The sequence below is a fragment of the Cervus canadensis genome, chromosome 32 (assembly GCF_019320065.1).
Source record: "Cervus canadensis isolate Bull #8, Minnesota chromosome 32, ASM1932006v1, whole genome shotgun sequence".
Lineage (NCBI taxonomy): Eukaryota > Metazoa > Chordata > Mammalia > Artiodactyla > Cervidae > Cervus > Cervus canadensis.
In genome coordinates, this window is record NC_057417.1 from 32,992,733 (window position 1) to 33,008,220 (window position 15,488).

General features: G+C 56.0%; 1 protein-coding gene across 6 annotated transcripts in view; it reads right to left on the reverse strand.

The window, feature by feature from the left end:
- The window catches only part of SDK1 (sidekick cell adhesion molecule 1), a 724,732-nt gene that overhangs the window by 85,559 nt on the left and 623,685 nt on the right, over positions 1-15,488 (reverse strand). The gene's annotated exons all lie outside the window — the stretch shown is intronic.

Here is a 15,488-nt window from a genome sequence, read left to right on the forward strand (position 1 = left end):
TTCTCCTGATCCCCGTCCTCATCCGAGTGGCTTCCAGTTCTGCCCGAGCCAGTCTGACTGCCTCACTCGCGCTGCCTGCCCTGTGGACCAATGGTCCTGGCCCCGCGAGAGAGCAACGGTGCGGGCGGGGGCACCGGTCACCACCTGCCGGGAAGCTGCCGAGTTCTCCGCAGGTCCCTGCACCCCGTCCAGGCAGGTGTGGGGCCTGTGCAGGCTCAGGGCTCGGGGGGCCTGGGGACACCTGCAGACGGAGGGCTGGGGGCACGGAGAGCCTCAGGCCTAGCAGGCAGTGCCGAGGTGGGCCGGCCAGGGCCCCGAGCGGGCGACACCCCCCAGACGGCTTCAGGGACAGCACAGGAAAGGCGCTCACCACGTCTGCAGAGAAACCAAGCCGGCAGGCGGTCATGGGAGGATGGCGTGAGGATTTAAACGACCTTGGAGGACTGGAGACATGGAGGACCAGAAGGGAACAGCAAACACGGGGCCGGCGGCGTGAGTCCCGGAGAAACCAAACACAAAACTCTAAATCCTCTCCATTCACAGCCTGAAAACGGCTTGGCAGGTCCTCCAACAGTTAAGCCCAGAACCACCACGTGACCCAGCAACCTCATGTCTGGGTCCACCCCCCGAAGAAGTGCAAGCTGGCTCTCCAACCCTTGTGCGCGCACGTTCACGGATGCTCTGCTCACAGCAGTCCAGGGAGGAAGCACGCAAATGCCCATCGATGGTCGACGGGGAAACAGGGGTGCAGCCCCAGGATGGACGCTGCCCGGCCGCGGGAGGGGCGGAGCGCTGACCCCTGCTGCACCGTGGGCGGGCCTTACAGGCGTGATGCCGAGAGGAACCGGACCCGGAGGCCACACGCTGCGTGACCCCATCTCATAAAATACCCAGGACAGGTGGACCCGCAGGAACAGAAAGCAGATGGCGGGGCGCAAGGGCAGGGGAGGCGGGCGCAGGGTCGCCTTGGGAGTCTGGACATGTTTCAGCCCTAGATGGGGGTGGAGGCACCAACCCGTGAACCGTATACTTTGATGTGGTCAACTTTATGTTCGCCATGAATTTTACCTCAAGGAGAAAACATAGAAGTACAAAAAGGCGGTGACCAGCCAAGAACACGGTGGGAAAAGATCAGGATGTCAGAGCGGGTACTGGGCTCGGGGGGCAGCAAAGCAGTGAATGGCTGGAGGGGCAGGGATGTCGGGAGGAGGGCGGCCGGGTCCAGGGCCCGGCGCTCGGGGGCCCAGGCCTCCCCAGACTCAGTATGTGACCCCCAGGAGGTGCTGCACGTTGGCTGTGGGCCTTTTGTTCTGAGGAGTGTAACCGACAACTGTAAGGCTGGCGTATCCAAGTCACATTTCCCCTCCTGTCTACCGCTCTTTTTTAAAAGGCCTGGATTTGAATGGAGGCCACATCATCGGGGCTCAGGTGCTTCCCAGCTCCGTGGACCCACCCGCCATTCTCCCCGCGGGCCCGTCTGTCATGACTTGACAGCATCACACCGTCTCAACACCTGAACCTCCCGAAAACACGTCCGCCCTCTGCTCTTCTCCACGAAGCCGGCAACATCCTCGGAATCTGGACCGAATCTGGGCCTTTGGGACGCCTCCGTGAACAGGACCCCCCCCCCCCCCGAAACAGGCCACAGAAGCTGATGCCCTAGTTCTGTGCCCTCCAGCACCTTCCACGAGCCTGATGCAGGGCTGGTCACACCCAGGCGCGCTCAGACACGGCGCGCTCAGACACGGCGCGCGGCAAAGCTTCCCGGTGCTCGCGGGCGAGGGAGCAGCGGGTGGTGCCCGGGCTCAGGGGAGAGCACCCGAGGGGCCGTCTGGAGCCGGGACAGGCAGGGGGCCACGAGGAGACTGCCGCGTCGGGCGTGACGCTGGTCAGAAGGGCGACGCACGGTGACCTCCGGGCCTGCGGTTTCTGCAGCTTTGCACCTCACTTGACAGCGTCTGCCGGACCCTGACGAGTGAGTCAGACACCATCAGCGGTCTTCAGACAGAGGGGCCTTGGGTGGGCTCACTCACAGGGCCCCGGCCTGCCTCCCGCTGAGGGAACGCGGCGTTCCGGGCCACGGGTGTGGGCATGGCCGGCCCCGCTGCAGAGCCTCGAAGCTGCAGCAGAAGCCACCTGCCACACAGTCTGAGTCCTCACTGTCCGCCCACCCTGTCCCGGGCCCCGCGGCGCTGCGCCGCACCCCAACGCCTCCTTCCCGAGGCATCTTCCCCGCTTGTTGTCACTTGGGGTCTGACTCACCACTGAAGCCCCTGCACCCCCACTGGGGTCCAGCCCAAACTCGGGGCCCGACCAGTCGGTTTATTAACATACGGATGAATGTGTTAATACAAACAAGCGTGCACAATTTCAAAATCACTGTTGAGATGGGCTGCCTAGTGCTGAGCTCCAAAACAAATGATCACTGAGAATGTAACTGTGGCTCCAGACCTCGGGGGTGGGGGGTTGGGTTTCTGTAACAAGTGGTTTACACTTGGGTTAAAGAGATGGGGAGCCTCTTCACGAGGAGCAGAAGGCCTGTGTCACCTGCTGGGCTCCTCCGGCTCTCCGCTTAGATTTCAAGACCGTCAGGAAGGAGTGTTCTAGAAGCAACCATCCGCTCACTAATGATGCGCTGGGCAGGGAGTACGGAGGAATTCTTTAAAGATAAAACAATCAGAGCTTGGCGGGGAGGCTGGGGTTTTGACAATTTTTTTTTTGCTTCTTTTTTCTTTTAAAGCTAACAAACAGCACTTTGCAATGCTTAGGACGAGAGCAGAGATGCCACACATCTCCAGTGCTGCTCGGCGGGGGCGGTCATGAGCATCCACAGGGAGCCCTGCGTCCTGGGCTGAGGCCCCAGGAGTCACCGCCCTGCCCGCCTCCTCTGGGGAAGGCTCTGGGCTGCTGCCCCCACCATCCGCCGGCACTTGGCACCCGAGACCCGGGAGGCGGGGCTCCTTCAGACCCGCCTGCCCTTTGAATGCCTGGGGTCCCAGAACCTCCACCCCCGCCGAGTGGGTTTTTCATCAGGGCTGCCAAGTTGCCTGCCCCTGGCAGCCCCTTCCTCTGAGAAGTCAGGTGGAAACCAGCCGGCCGGGCAGGACCTCCGGCGCCCCCACCGCCCACGGCCGTGATGAGCTCAGCATCCCAGGGGCCAGGGATCGATGGCCACTCAGATGAGAGGCATTAACCTCATCCGCAAGGGGACGGTGAGCAGAGAGGGGGCACTTGGGGCTGAGCTGTGGGCAGGGAGGGGAGAGGAGGGGGGGGGGCCCCTGCTCTTATGCAGAGCGGAGGAGACAGAAAGCTCCAGAAACCGCGCCATGGAAGCCTGCTGAGCCGAACCCCAGAGTCAGCAGGAAAACCCACCTGCCCAGCAGCCTGCAGTCCCGAGTGCCCTCTGGTCTGAGCGGCGTCCCCACACCCGGACGCCCAGGGAGGCAGCTGGGGGCACGGAGGAGGGGGCTCAGATGGGCCGGGCGGCTGGCACCGCTGGCAGATTGCAGCACAACCAGGGCGGGACTCAGACCTGGACGGGGCTCAAGGCCAGTTCCCGAGAGTCCGAGTCCGGGCAGCCTGCGCCCCTCATGAGCTCCCCTGCCCACCCTGCTCTGCCTGACGCCAGCTTGTGCGGAGGTTCCTGCTGGGAAACAGCCCTAGGGCCGGCTCCCTCCCTCCTCCTATCGTGACAGTTGGTGACTCATTCACCTTTTAACTATTTCATATTCTTTCTGTCTTCAGAGGCAGGAGGATCACGACGTGACCGTTCCAGAGGCTGAGGCTTTGTCCCCCGGCCCCTGCACCAGTGAACAGCCCTGACGTCTGCAGATCCGAGCCCGGCTCACCGCCCTGGCCCCATGATGGCCCAGGGCCGCCTCCGCTGCCCAGCCTTCCGTGTCTTACCTCCCCCAGGTGCTGGGGTTTCTACCACTTTATTCACATTCCCCCTCAAATATCCTGCTAGGAACCAGTTTTTCCATAAAGACCCCCTGCCCCAGCCCCAAGAAGAGGCTTCTCCTGGGAGCCACTGTGGACCAGGACTGTTCACTGCACGGGGGGGCCCTGGGGGGCTGCTTTCTTTGAGTCTGTAGACCCACTGTGTGTGGCCCGAGCCCCCACCCAAGAGCTGGGGCTCGGGGGAGGCATGGGACTGGCCTCAGCCCTTCCCTCTGTCTCCCCGGGGCCACCGAGGGAGCCGGGCACCCAGCTCCCACGCATCCCTCACGAGAAGCTGGCCTCCCAGTGTCCCTCACGAGTGTGTCCCTTCTCTCCCTCAGACACGCCCTCTCTCAAGGGCAAACAGGACTGCCCACATCTCCACGCGCAGGTGCAGGTGTCCTACCACTTGCTAAGATCCCGAGAGGCCGGCGAGGGTTGGGCGCCAGCACTGATGAAGTGCGGTGTGTGGGGAGGGGGCTGGGAGAGGGGTGGGAGCCCGAGAAGCCGCGCCTCCTGCTCACGTGATGCGGGCATCAGCCCCGAAGGCCCACCGGGAGACGCTGACGGGGGACGAAGCGCTGGGACACCCTGGCTCGAGCTCAGGGACCAGGAGACGCAGGTTCTCAGGGACACATTCCCCTCAGCAAGGCCTTGCAGGCCTCACACTGGCTCCCGCCTCCCCTCCGGGGCCAGCGCCCAGCCCATTGCTGCCTGATGACACCCGACCGCAAAGCTGCTCGGCCTTTCCCGCGTGACCAGCCACAGCTCTCGCTTCTGTACTGAAGACCCTGACATCGGGCCTTGGTGACCCCGCAGGGCCTGCCCCTCCCCGGTAGCTGGGCCCGAGAGACAGTGAACAGCTCACTCGTGAGCACGCCTCCCTGTGCAGACCGGCCGACCCAGAGCCCGTCGCCCGCACCTCCTCCACCGGCTCCCACCCTCTGGGCCACCGTCCACCTGCCCCTGCCACCCTGGGCAGGTTCCAAGAAACTGGGAGGGTCCCTGAGCCCCGGAGCCTGCGGGGATGATCCAGACCAGCCAGTCCTCAGCTGCCCACCCCACCTTGTCCACTCCTTCCCCAGAAACCTCAGTCCTCAGCTGCCCACCCCGCCTTGTCCACTCCTTCCCCAGAAACCTCAGTCCTCAGCTGCCCACCCCGCCTTCTGCACTCCTTCCCCAGAAACCTCAGTCCTCAGCTGCCCACCCCGCCTTCTCCACTCCTTCCCCAGAAACCTCAGTGAGGTCTCTGGTCCTCACTGACCCTCCCTCCCTCTGCCTCCAGCCGCCCTGGGGTCTCCCCGTGCGGCCCTGCCTGGCATCCCGTGCCCCCTCCTCTTGGGAACTGTGAGTAACAAACGATTCTTTCCAGGCAGTCATGTCTTGACCCCCTGGCTTCACTCTACCCAAATAATAATAAAATTTACATTTTAAAACAACTGGGGCCATGTGACTTTCACTCTGCTCTTCTCTCTGCCTGGAGGTCCCTGTTTCCCATCAACCTACGAAAAGTTCACCTCCCACGGGGAGCCCTCCTTGATTATCCCACTCTGTTACCCATTTTCTTTCCAAGGCTGTCTTGGCAACGCTTTTTTTTTTTTCTCATAACTATTCTCACAAGCCTCATTTTATTGATTATTACGTCTCGATCATTCCTCCTACCCATGCCCCCAGCTGTGGATTTCTGCAGGTGGGGACTGAAAGCTTTCCGTCTCTGTAATCTGGTATGTGGCACGAGTCCGGAAACCAACATGACAGTAGGGAATCAATAAGTGTTTGCTGGATGAATGGACGACTGGAAGAAGCAAATATAAAACCTAATGACGGGAAAAAGGAAACGTATAGGCAAATCTAAAATCCCAACAAGAGAATCAGGACGAAAGAATCTGAGCGATCCTCAAAAAGAACAGGAAGACATAACTCCCATAAAATTTAATTCAGTTTGACAGGTGTGATTCATATGGACACTGACCTCTATTTCTTGAAAGTGACATTTGTCGTAAAGTGCTTCCCTCGGTTGTACTTGAGTTGTCCCTTAGGCTGCCGTATTTCCTTCTCCTGTGGTATGTTAAAAAGCCCCATAATAGGAGGAACTAAAAGGACCTGATAGACTTAACGAATAAAAAAGCCACTTCAAACCATTCATCTTGTACAGACTTCCTATGAAAGTCGAGAAATAAGAGAGGAAAGTCATCACAGGGCGTTATTATGGACAGTCAAGCAAACAATAAACGCTGTGAACTATCCGAGTGTGAATATCATTGTCACCCATCCCCGCAGCACGTTCGCACTCAGGCAGAGGCGTCACACGGGACCCGAGCTGTTCCCACCTCGGCAAATCTACCTGATGACCGAGCCACTCCTGATGGAGCCGTCAGAGGTGACAGCCCTCGTATGCACACGTGACAGACTGCTCAGAAATAATGTTGCTCTTTTCCTTCCTATTGTGAAAAAGAAATTCCACCACAGTGAAGGCTGATGACAACTGAAATGCTGACAGACCCTTGTTGAAAGGGCCGCAGACAGCCCTGATACCACCCGTGACGAGTGAGTGAAGGAGGAGATGAAATCAGTGATTAGAAATCCCCAACTCCAGAGCTCGAGGTGATGAGACAAAGAACATCTGACCTGTGACCCTGCCAGAGACAGAACACGCCGTGGGAGGTGAGAGGCAGCCGGGTGGACGGATACACAGGCAAAGGATAGACAGTCTCCTGGGGGCGGGCGCCCGGAACGGCCGGGTGTGGCCTGGTCCTGGTTCCTTGTGAATGAATTCCCCCACCAGCTCCTGGATGCTCTGGACACTCAGCTGACTCAAGCCGGGCTCCTCCCGGCCAGCACCCCTCCTCCCCCGCCGGGGGGGTTTCTCTGACCAGTTTTCTGAACCAGTCTCTCGGTTCTCTGACCAGAGACCACGGAAGTCCAGCACCTCCTGAGCTGAGCATCAGCAGGACGCTGCCCTCGGGTGGGCAGGTGGGCCCGGCCTGGCCTGGTGGCCGGCTTGATGGCAGTACTTTCCAGGCCGAGCCCTGCACTCTGCACAGGCCCATCCCAGGAGCACTCCCAGGGCCAGGACAGTCCTTCCTCGGAGCCACGCCGCCTCAAGCCGCTCTCTTTGAGTCCAAACACTCGCCTTGACTTGCACGGTTTTCTCATCTGCTTGTGTCTATTAAGTGCTCAGCCAGCATGGAGCCAGCATGGAGGCTCTCAACGCGGGATCCTTCTCCCAGCGTTACCCTGAGGGAGCCAAGCCCCTGAGGCCACAGGACTTATCCGGCTTTCTCTGGGGGAGTGTGTAGGCCAGCAGGAGAGGAAACAAAAGCTGGGCTTCCACTCTCCAGCCTGGATCCCGTCCTCAGGGGGGTGGGGAGGGAGATAGAGCCCCCGTCCCCCACCAGCTTCTCTGCGGAAGGAAGGTGCGCCTCCACCTACCAGCCCTACACCCTGCCGCCTGCCTCGGGCCTCTGCGGGCGCCCTGCCCGGGGCCCCCGGGCACCGGCCCTCCACCGCCCTGCTCTTTAGTTACCGGGACCAGCACTCAGAGGCCGTGCTGGGTTTTACGAGCACATAACACTCCCTGAAACCGTTCCCATTGAGAAAATGGCCACTATTATGCACAAATACACACTAAGTGGGCTTTTTTTTTTTTCTTTTCTCTTTTGGATGGAAGCAGTTTTTATCTGCACCCAGGCGCTACCACCAGCATCTTCATGGCAGAAAACCACGCTCAGAGCAGGCTCGGGAGCAGCCGGGGTGCCTCAGGCTATCAGGGCTCAGCCCACGGCGGTGATGGGCGGGGGTGCAGGGGCTCCGGGCGGGTGGGCAGCGGGCGCGGGAGCAGGGAAGACCATGGCGTCTGCAGTCTCTCCTCTCGTGGTGAGCCGTGAAAACGTGGGAAGGGAGGCTGTGCTCACTCTCCAGTCAAAGGTTACTAATTAAGCGAAGCATTACAGAGCCAGAGATACCTGGGAAAGCCGCTATTTACTATTTTATTAACCCACATCTGGGCATCAGCTTATTTCAGGGCCTTTCAAGGGGGCTCCTCCAAGGATGAGGGTCTTTGATTCCACAGTTCACCGGCGACAACCCCAGGACACAACCTTCTTGGCACACTTAAAAAGCAGTCAGAATTCAAAAGACACTTCTGCAAAGACATGGGTCAGAGGAAGAAGAGCAGAGGTGGTCCCATCACGAAGCGTTTTGGCAGAGCCGGGTCCTTGCTCCCAGAGGCCACCCGGCTGCCCTCTGCCCTCCCTGGCCAGCGGCCGTGGTCCCTGGGGCTGGGCCAGGATGCCACCCCCTCTGTGGACCTCTGCAGCCACCTGAGCTGTGGCCTTCAGGCCTTCAGGCCTCCTTCCTCAGCCTCTGCCAGCACCCCGAGCAAACCTCTATAAATCATCCCCCTGCTTTCCACGTGATGAATCGCTAAGTGGCCGACAGCTCACTGGCCCGTGTGCCCCTGAGCCTCATTGCTCCGGGGATCCCAGCCCGTGGCCAGGCATGGGGCAGGAGGTGGTGACCGCTTCTCGGATGAGCGGCCGGGTGAGCGCAGAGAGCGGCTGCCTGGGCTTGACCCACATCCATGTGAAGGGAATGAGGTGTGGAATGTTTCAGAAGGCTTCACATACACCACTCGTGGTCTCCAGGGCCCCAGGGTGCTGAGTTTAGGAAAGGTGGAGCCTGCCTGGGCCAGGGAATGTGCCCGGACATTCTCAGAGGGATAGCGGGGGTGTGCCGAGGCTTCCTGGGGGGGCAACGTGACATGGACACGGCCTCCCCCTGCCCTGAGGGGCTGACGGGCTTCTCAGAGGAGATTCCGCTCGTAAAGTCTCTTGTGTCCGCGGAACACGGAGCCAGGCACGTCCAGGACATGCAAGCACGCCCACAAGTCCTGACGCTCCAGCAGCCGCGAGACCGCTGCTGTCAATCCTGCTCTGCGGCGAAAGCACCTGGGCAGACGACTCACCTGCAGCCGCCCAGCCAGGAGGGCAGAGTGGGGGCTCCAGGCCCAGCCGCCTGGTCCCGAAGCCCGTGCTGACGGCCTTCGCATCACCACATGTCCTCCGGGGCCTTGTCCGTGGCCCCTCCCGGGGGTGAGTTGGAGGATGGAGCGTGGAAGGTGATGACGGCCACGAAGGCGGTACTGATACGAGTAGAGGAGTGATGGGGTGTCGCGAAGGGCCTCAGAGGCCGCAGGCCTGCTCAGTCCCCAGATGCGGCCGTGTGTGTATGAGCAGATGAGCCGGGTGGGTCGGAGTTTGTTCTGCCTTCAGTCTGAGATAACTGAACACTGGCCTAGCAACAAAGGGCCTTCCAAGACCTTTAAAGAGATGCTTATTCATTCATTACTATTATTATTTTTTCCCCCACTGTGCTGGGTCTTCGCTGCTGCACGCAGGCTTTCTCTAGTTGTGGCGAGTGGGGCTATTCTCCAGATGTGGTGCATGAACTTTGCGCCGTGGCGGCTTCTCTCGTTGTAGGGCGCGGACTCCAGAGCGCGGGCTCAGTAGTTGTGGCCCACAGGCTTGGCTGCTTCGCAGCATGTGGGATCTTCCCAGATCAGGGCTCAAACCCGCGTCTCCTGCATTGGCAGGTGGATTCCTTACCACTGAGCCACCGGAAGCCCCCTTCATTGAGTTTTGAATGGACACCCTGCTGTAACAAGCCTTCGAGGCTACTTAGGAGCAGCTCACAAATAAAAGCAGGATTCGTTTGCGCCAAAGTGGACATCCATGCTAGTTTTCGCCACATCGTCGTGGGATTTTCTTGGGGTAACTTAGTATACAAATGAAAACCAGTTCCGACTAATTCAATCAAGAGAACGGATGAGCACAACATAACCCACATGGCGGTCTGCTGATGGACTCAGCGCGGAGGACGGAGGAGAGTGGCGTCTCGTTCACGAGGCAGGAGGGGTCATTGCAGAGGGCGAGTGTGTGTCAGCTCTGGGACGGGGGGGGGCTCAGGGCCCCCCAGGCGCCGAGTGATGAAATGTCAACCCTTATCCTCTAGTCTCCTCTTGGCCAGGAAAAGACTGTAATCCTTACCCCTGTGGTTTGGATCCAAGTTTCTTTTTATAGATGAACATTTACTCTCTAGGAACATTGAAACACAAATGGTTCGGATAACGAGTTTCAGGGGAAAACATTTTCTTTCTGGTTTTGAAGTTCCAACCGTCTGCACCGCTCCCAGAATTTTTAGACTTGCTGAGTTAATATTAAAATATTTTAGACAAACTATTTTGAAGGGACTTCCAGTTCTGAAGATTCAGCAGACCAGAGAAACTCCCACCCGAGGGCCAGAGCAGAGCTGGACAGAGTGTAAGAGACGCATGAGCGATGCACAGCTGAGCGTGTGGGGGAGAAAGGTACGTGCCTGGAGGCCAGCAGAGCGGGACGTGAAGCTGCAGCCAAACTGGCCGTGAAAGCTAAGCAAGCACCAACTGTAAGAAAAGATGCTAATAGACATCACAGCCTTTGGGGATACAGAAAAAAAAAGGTGGGACTGAAATGCTGGGCACAAGTATGACTCAGTTGGAATTAAAGAATTCTAGAATCTTGTATCACTGGGAGGAAGAGAGAGAGAATGGCTAACTTCAGATTTTGATAACTTAAGTTTGCAAGCTAAAATTTTTAGGGCAGCCTTCCCTCTTCCTTGCAGAAGCACCGTGCAAAGGAGCCCAGTCAGGACCTGTGCAGAGAAGGTGGTCATCTCAGAGGATCGGCCACACACGGGGGATTCGGCAAGTAAGTAAATAGAATGAGCGCACTGGGAGAAAAGTCAGGCTGGTGTCAGTGTGGACGTGGAGGCCTGAGCACAGGGATGGTGCTGAATGAACTCGACGCATCCCTGGTGGGTACAGAGTCTGCCTGCAATGTGGGAGACCTGGGCTTCATCCCTGGGTCGGGAAGCGCCCCTGGAGAAGGGAACGGCTGCCCACTCCAGTCTTCTTGCCTGGAGAATCCCATGGACAGAGGAGCCTGGCGGGCTACAGTCCATGGGGTCGCACAGAGTTGAACACGACTGAGCAACAAACACTCACACACACTCACACACACACACTCACACATATGCACACACTCACACACACACATGCACACACACACACACACTCACACACACTCTCACACGCACACACACTCACAGACACACACGTGCGCACACACACACAAGCATGCACACACTTATACACTCACATGCACACACATGCACACACACAGTCTCACACACACACATGCACACACATGTACAACTCACACACACACACACAAACACAATCACACACATTCACACAAATGCACACACACACACATGCATGCACACACACACGTACACACACACACCCACACACACACGCACACCTGCACAGTCACACACACATACACACACAGGTGTGCACACACACTCACACACACATGCACACAGATACGCACACACACACGTTCACACACACGCATGCACACACACTCACATGCGCACACACGCACACTTACATGCACACACACACGCACACACTCATGCACACACACACGTGCACGCACACACTCACTTGCACTCACACACAGACACGCGCACTCACACACACACATGCACACACGTGCACACACACACGCACACACTCACGTGCACACACACACTCACAGACACACATGCACACACACACGCACACACTCACACACATGCACACACACACGCACATGCACACAGACACATGCACACACTCACACACACTCACACAGTGAATTGCATTTGGAGGGGCTGCTGTGAGCCAGTGCTTCTCAGCCTATGTAGACAGATGCACAGCCCTGGGAGCAGGTCTGGGAGCAGGTCTGGGAGCAGGGTCACCCCAGGAGCCGTGAGCACCTCCAGGGTGCAGCTCTTGGTTTCTAAATACCACCCTGCACAGACAGGATCCAAAGTTCCTCAGAGAAATGGCTGAGAAAGAAGAGGAAGCAGTGAGATGAGCTAGAACATCTCGTGCCAGAAAGTAAGGAGGGTCTTGGAATAACTGGAAGTTGTGGGAGGAACACAGAAGCCAGCTGCAGGGAGGGCCTCCCGCACTGACATAAATAATAATCGAAACTGACTATAATCTGTCATGTAAAATAGGAACCCATGAGTCCACACTGAGGTAAATGAACAAGTGAGATGACAAAGCTTTAAAAAGAAAAAAGCAAAACAATAAAAGTCCAATCAATAAATGTAGAAGAGATGATTGAATTAGAAAGGTCACAATTGGGCGCTTCGTTACACTAATTAATTCTGGCAAGACCTAATCAGGGAATGATTCTCTAGGAGGTGAGTGGAAAGGAGAATGAGATTTTCACACAATCTGGAAGCATCTCCCACAGAATACTCACTCATTGTGAAGGGGAGGGACCTGGTGCACTTCACCATAATCGAGTGAGCAAAACCAGCTCCACCAAAGATGGGGCCTTCCCACACCACAGCAAACACGACAGCATGCAGTGCAGAGAATGCAGCATCACTTGGTGACATTCTCCCATCCAAGTACTAACCAGGCCCGACCCTGCTTAGCTTCCTAGATCAGACGAGATCGGGCGCGTTCAGGGTGGCATGGCCGTAGACACTTTGGTGACATTCTGACCAGAGGTGCATAATCTGGGTCTAATCATGAAGAAATACATGAATCCAAATTGAGGAATGTTCTAGGAAATGAATGGCCTGTGACCTTTGACATAGTCAAGGTCATGAAAGTCGAGGAACGACAGAGGAACCAGAAGAGGTGGCGGGATGGACAGAGGGGACGGCCAGGTGTGACGTGCGGTCCTGGGCTGGAGCTTTTGCTACCGAGGACATTTAGGGACAATTGACAAAACTCGGGTGGAGTGTTTGTGTGGGTGGAGGGTTGTTTGTTTGCAGTGTCCTAGCAACTTTCATGTAGTTCTGAAATACTTTCAAGGTGAAAGGTAAACATGAACTTCAGGGCGACCCCAAACTTTTAAGAAGCGGCTACAGGCTGACGGTGAGCTGGCGGCGAGCACTCCGACCTGTGGACCTGCCCGCCAGGGCCTCTCTGAGACACGGGTGCAGCCCAGGGAAGGGAGGGGCAGGGAGCCCGCCCAGATCGTCCTCCCCAGGGAACCGGAGCCTCGGAACCTCCAGGCAGAGACCCGAGAAGAGGCTGGACCACTGACCAGCCCCTCCTGGCCCTGCGCCGGGGCCCCCAAGACAGGCCCCCAAAAGCAGCAGACATGGTAGCTTTTAACCTGCTGTGTCACCCGGGGGACCCATGTCATCTTCTTTATGTACAAATAGCAAGGTGCCTGGACCTCAGACCTGGAGATGCCGATTTGACGAGGCGGGGGTGGGGAGGGTCTGGGTGCTAAAATCTGCCCACCCGCTAATGCACAGCTGGGATGGAGAACCCCAGGAACCTTGGGAAGGTGATTTCCAGGTTCCTGTCTGTGCTGGCGAGGTCGGGGTGTCAGCACCCCTGCCTCTCACCTCCCCCTTCAGAGCAATCACAACATTATTTATGAAAACTGGTGAGAAAGTAAACTCGATTTTCAGAGCCAAACCAACTGCCAGAAAAGGCCAAGTTCTCTCATGGACATGGATACGAAAATTTTAAACCCAAATTGAATCACACACTATAAACATCAAATTGTGTTTATCTCAGAAACACTGGGACTAGCGAACATTAGAACATCAACCTAAATCATCTTACCAGCAGACAAAAGATGAAAAAAACATGGACCACTTGATACATGCAAGACATAGTTTGACAAAATTACACTTCTTTGTGATTTTTTTAATCCTAAAATTCCCCAAAGCAACTCCTAGCAAAGCAGGTTTAGAAAAGAACTATCTTAACCCAATACAAGCTAGCTATAAAAACAAAATACCAAAAGTTCCCCACAAAACCAACCATAAATGTTGTAAATGTCAGACTTGATAATAAAACCTTAACAGAATTTCTTTAAAGTTAGAAATAAAACAAAGGTTGTTCTGTCACTGCTCCGATTCAATATGATACAGGGGGATCTAGACTGTCCATTGAGAACAATAAATAAAAAGAAGCAAAAAACAGAAAGAGACGATGTGAAGGTTTCAAAGGAAGAAATAAAACTGTCAGTGGGAGCAGGTGACGTGACTTCTTTACAAAAACGGCAGTAGGATTAACAAACTAACGAGAGATTCCCGGAGCTTTTGGCCAAGACGCCCTAGTGCTGGGCGGGGCTGCGACACACCCGTAGCCTCAGGTGTGGGCCGGGGGCCAGGCCGCTCGGCCGCCTCCGCTCCTGGGCTGAGCTGTGTGACTCAGTCCCTCCGGTCTTGTCTGCAGGAAGGGGTCACAGTGACCTTCTCATAGTCAGTATGAGGACTAAATGAGTGAATGTGTAAAGGTGCTTAGAACACATTGGCTTTGTCTCTGTCATGTCTGACTCTTTGCGACCCCCATGGGCTGTAGCCTGCCAGGCTCCTCTGTCCACGGAGTTCTCCAGGCAAGAATATTGGAGTGGGTTGCCATGTCCTCCTCCAGGGGATCGTCCCAACTCAGGGATCAAACCCATGTCTCCTGCGTTGCAGGCAGATTCTTTACCATCTGAGCCATCAGGGAAGCCCAAGAATATTGGAGTGGGTAGCCTATTCCTTTTCCAGGTGATCTTTCCAACCCAGGAATCGAACCGGGGCCTCATGGATTGTAGGCCGTTTCTTTACCAGCTGGGCTACCAGGGAAACCCAAGAACACATGAGAGTTCATTAAATGAAAAAAAAGATTGATTCCAAAATCAACTGTGATCCTACAGGCCAGAGTCAGAAAATGTCATTTAAAATGTACATACGTTCATTAATCCTCATGATGGTCGTGTGACAGAACTACTGACCCTGTTTTATAGGTGAGGACACTGAGGCTGGCACAGAAGTTAAATATGCCCAGGACCCCAGAGCTGGGAAAGGGGGCAAGAAAAGGGGGCGCCAGGGTGGTGTACAAAGTTCACATTCTTCCTCTCATGGCTTTCGGGGCACAGTGATTCCCCCCAGCTGCCCTGCCTTTTGGGGAGCAGAGTGAAGGTAGGAAGAGACAGCCCAGTACTTTTCCCAAGAAGAAAACAGCTGATGAAAATAGACATATCGTGAAAAGATGTACTGTGTACGTGGATAGAAAGACTCGACATCATGAGACATGAGGAAGGTGAGAAAAATGCTAAATAAGTCAGGCAGTGCATGTGAGGGCATGTACGCGTGTGAGGGCGTGTGTGCATGCGTGTATATGTGTGATGGTGGGGGTGGTGAAGACCTTACCACACACTAAGACACATTTTAAAGCCTCTCTAATTAAACAATGTGGAGTTACTGCATGAACAGCCAGACTAATAGAACAGAATAAAGATTTTAGAAACAGACCCACGTGCACATGGGAATTTAATGCTATAAATGAGGAGGAGGAAAAACATGGACTTCTTAATAGACGGCTTTGGGACAATTACACAGCTACTTGCAAAATCATAAAAAGTGGATTCATTTCATTCATATAAAAGAACAAATTCCAAATGGATGGAGACCTAAATGCAAACATGAAA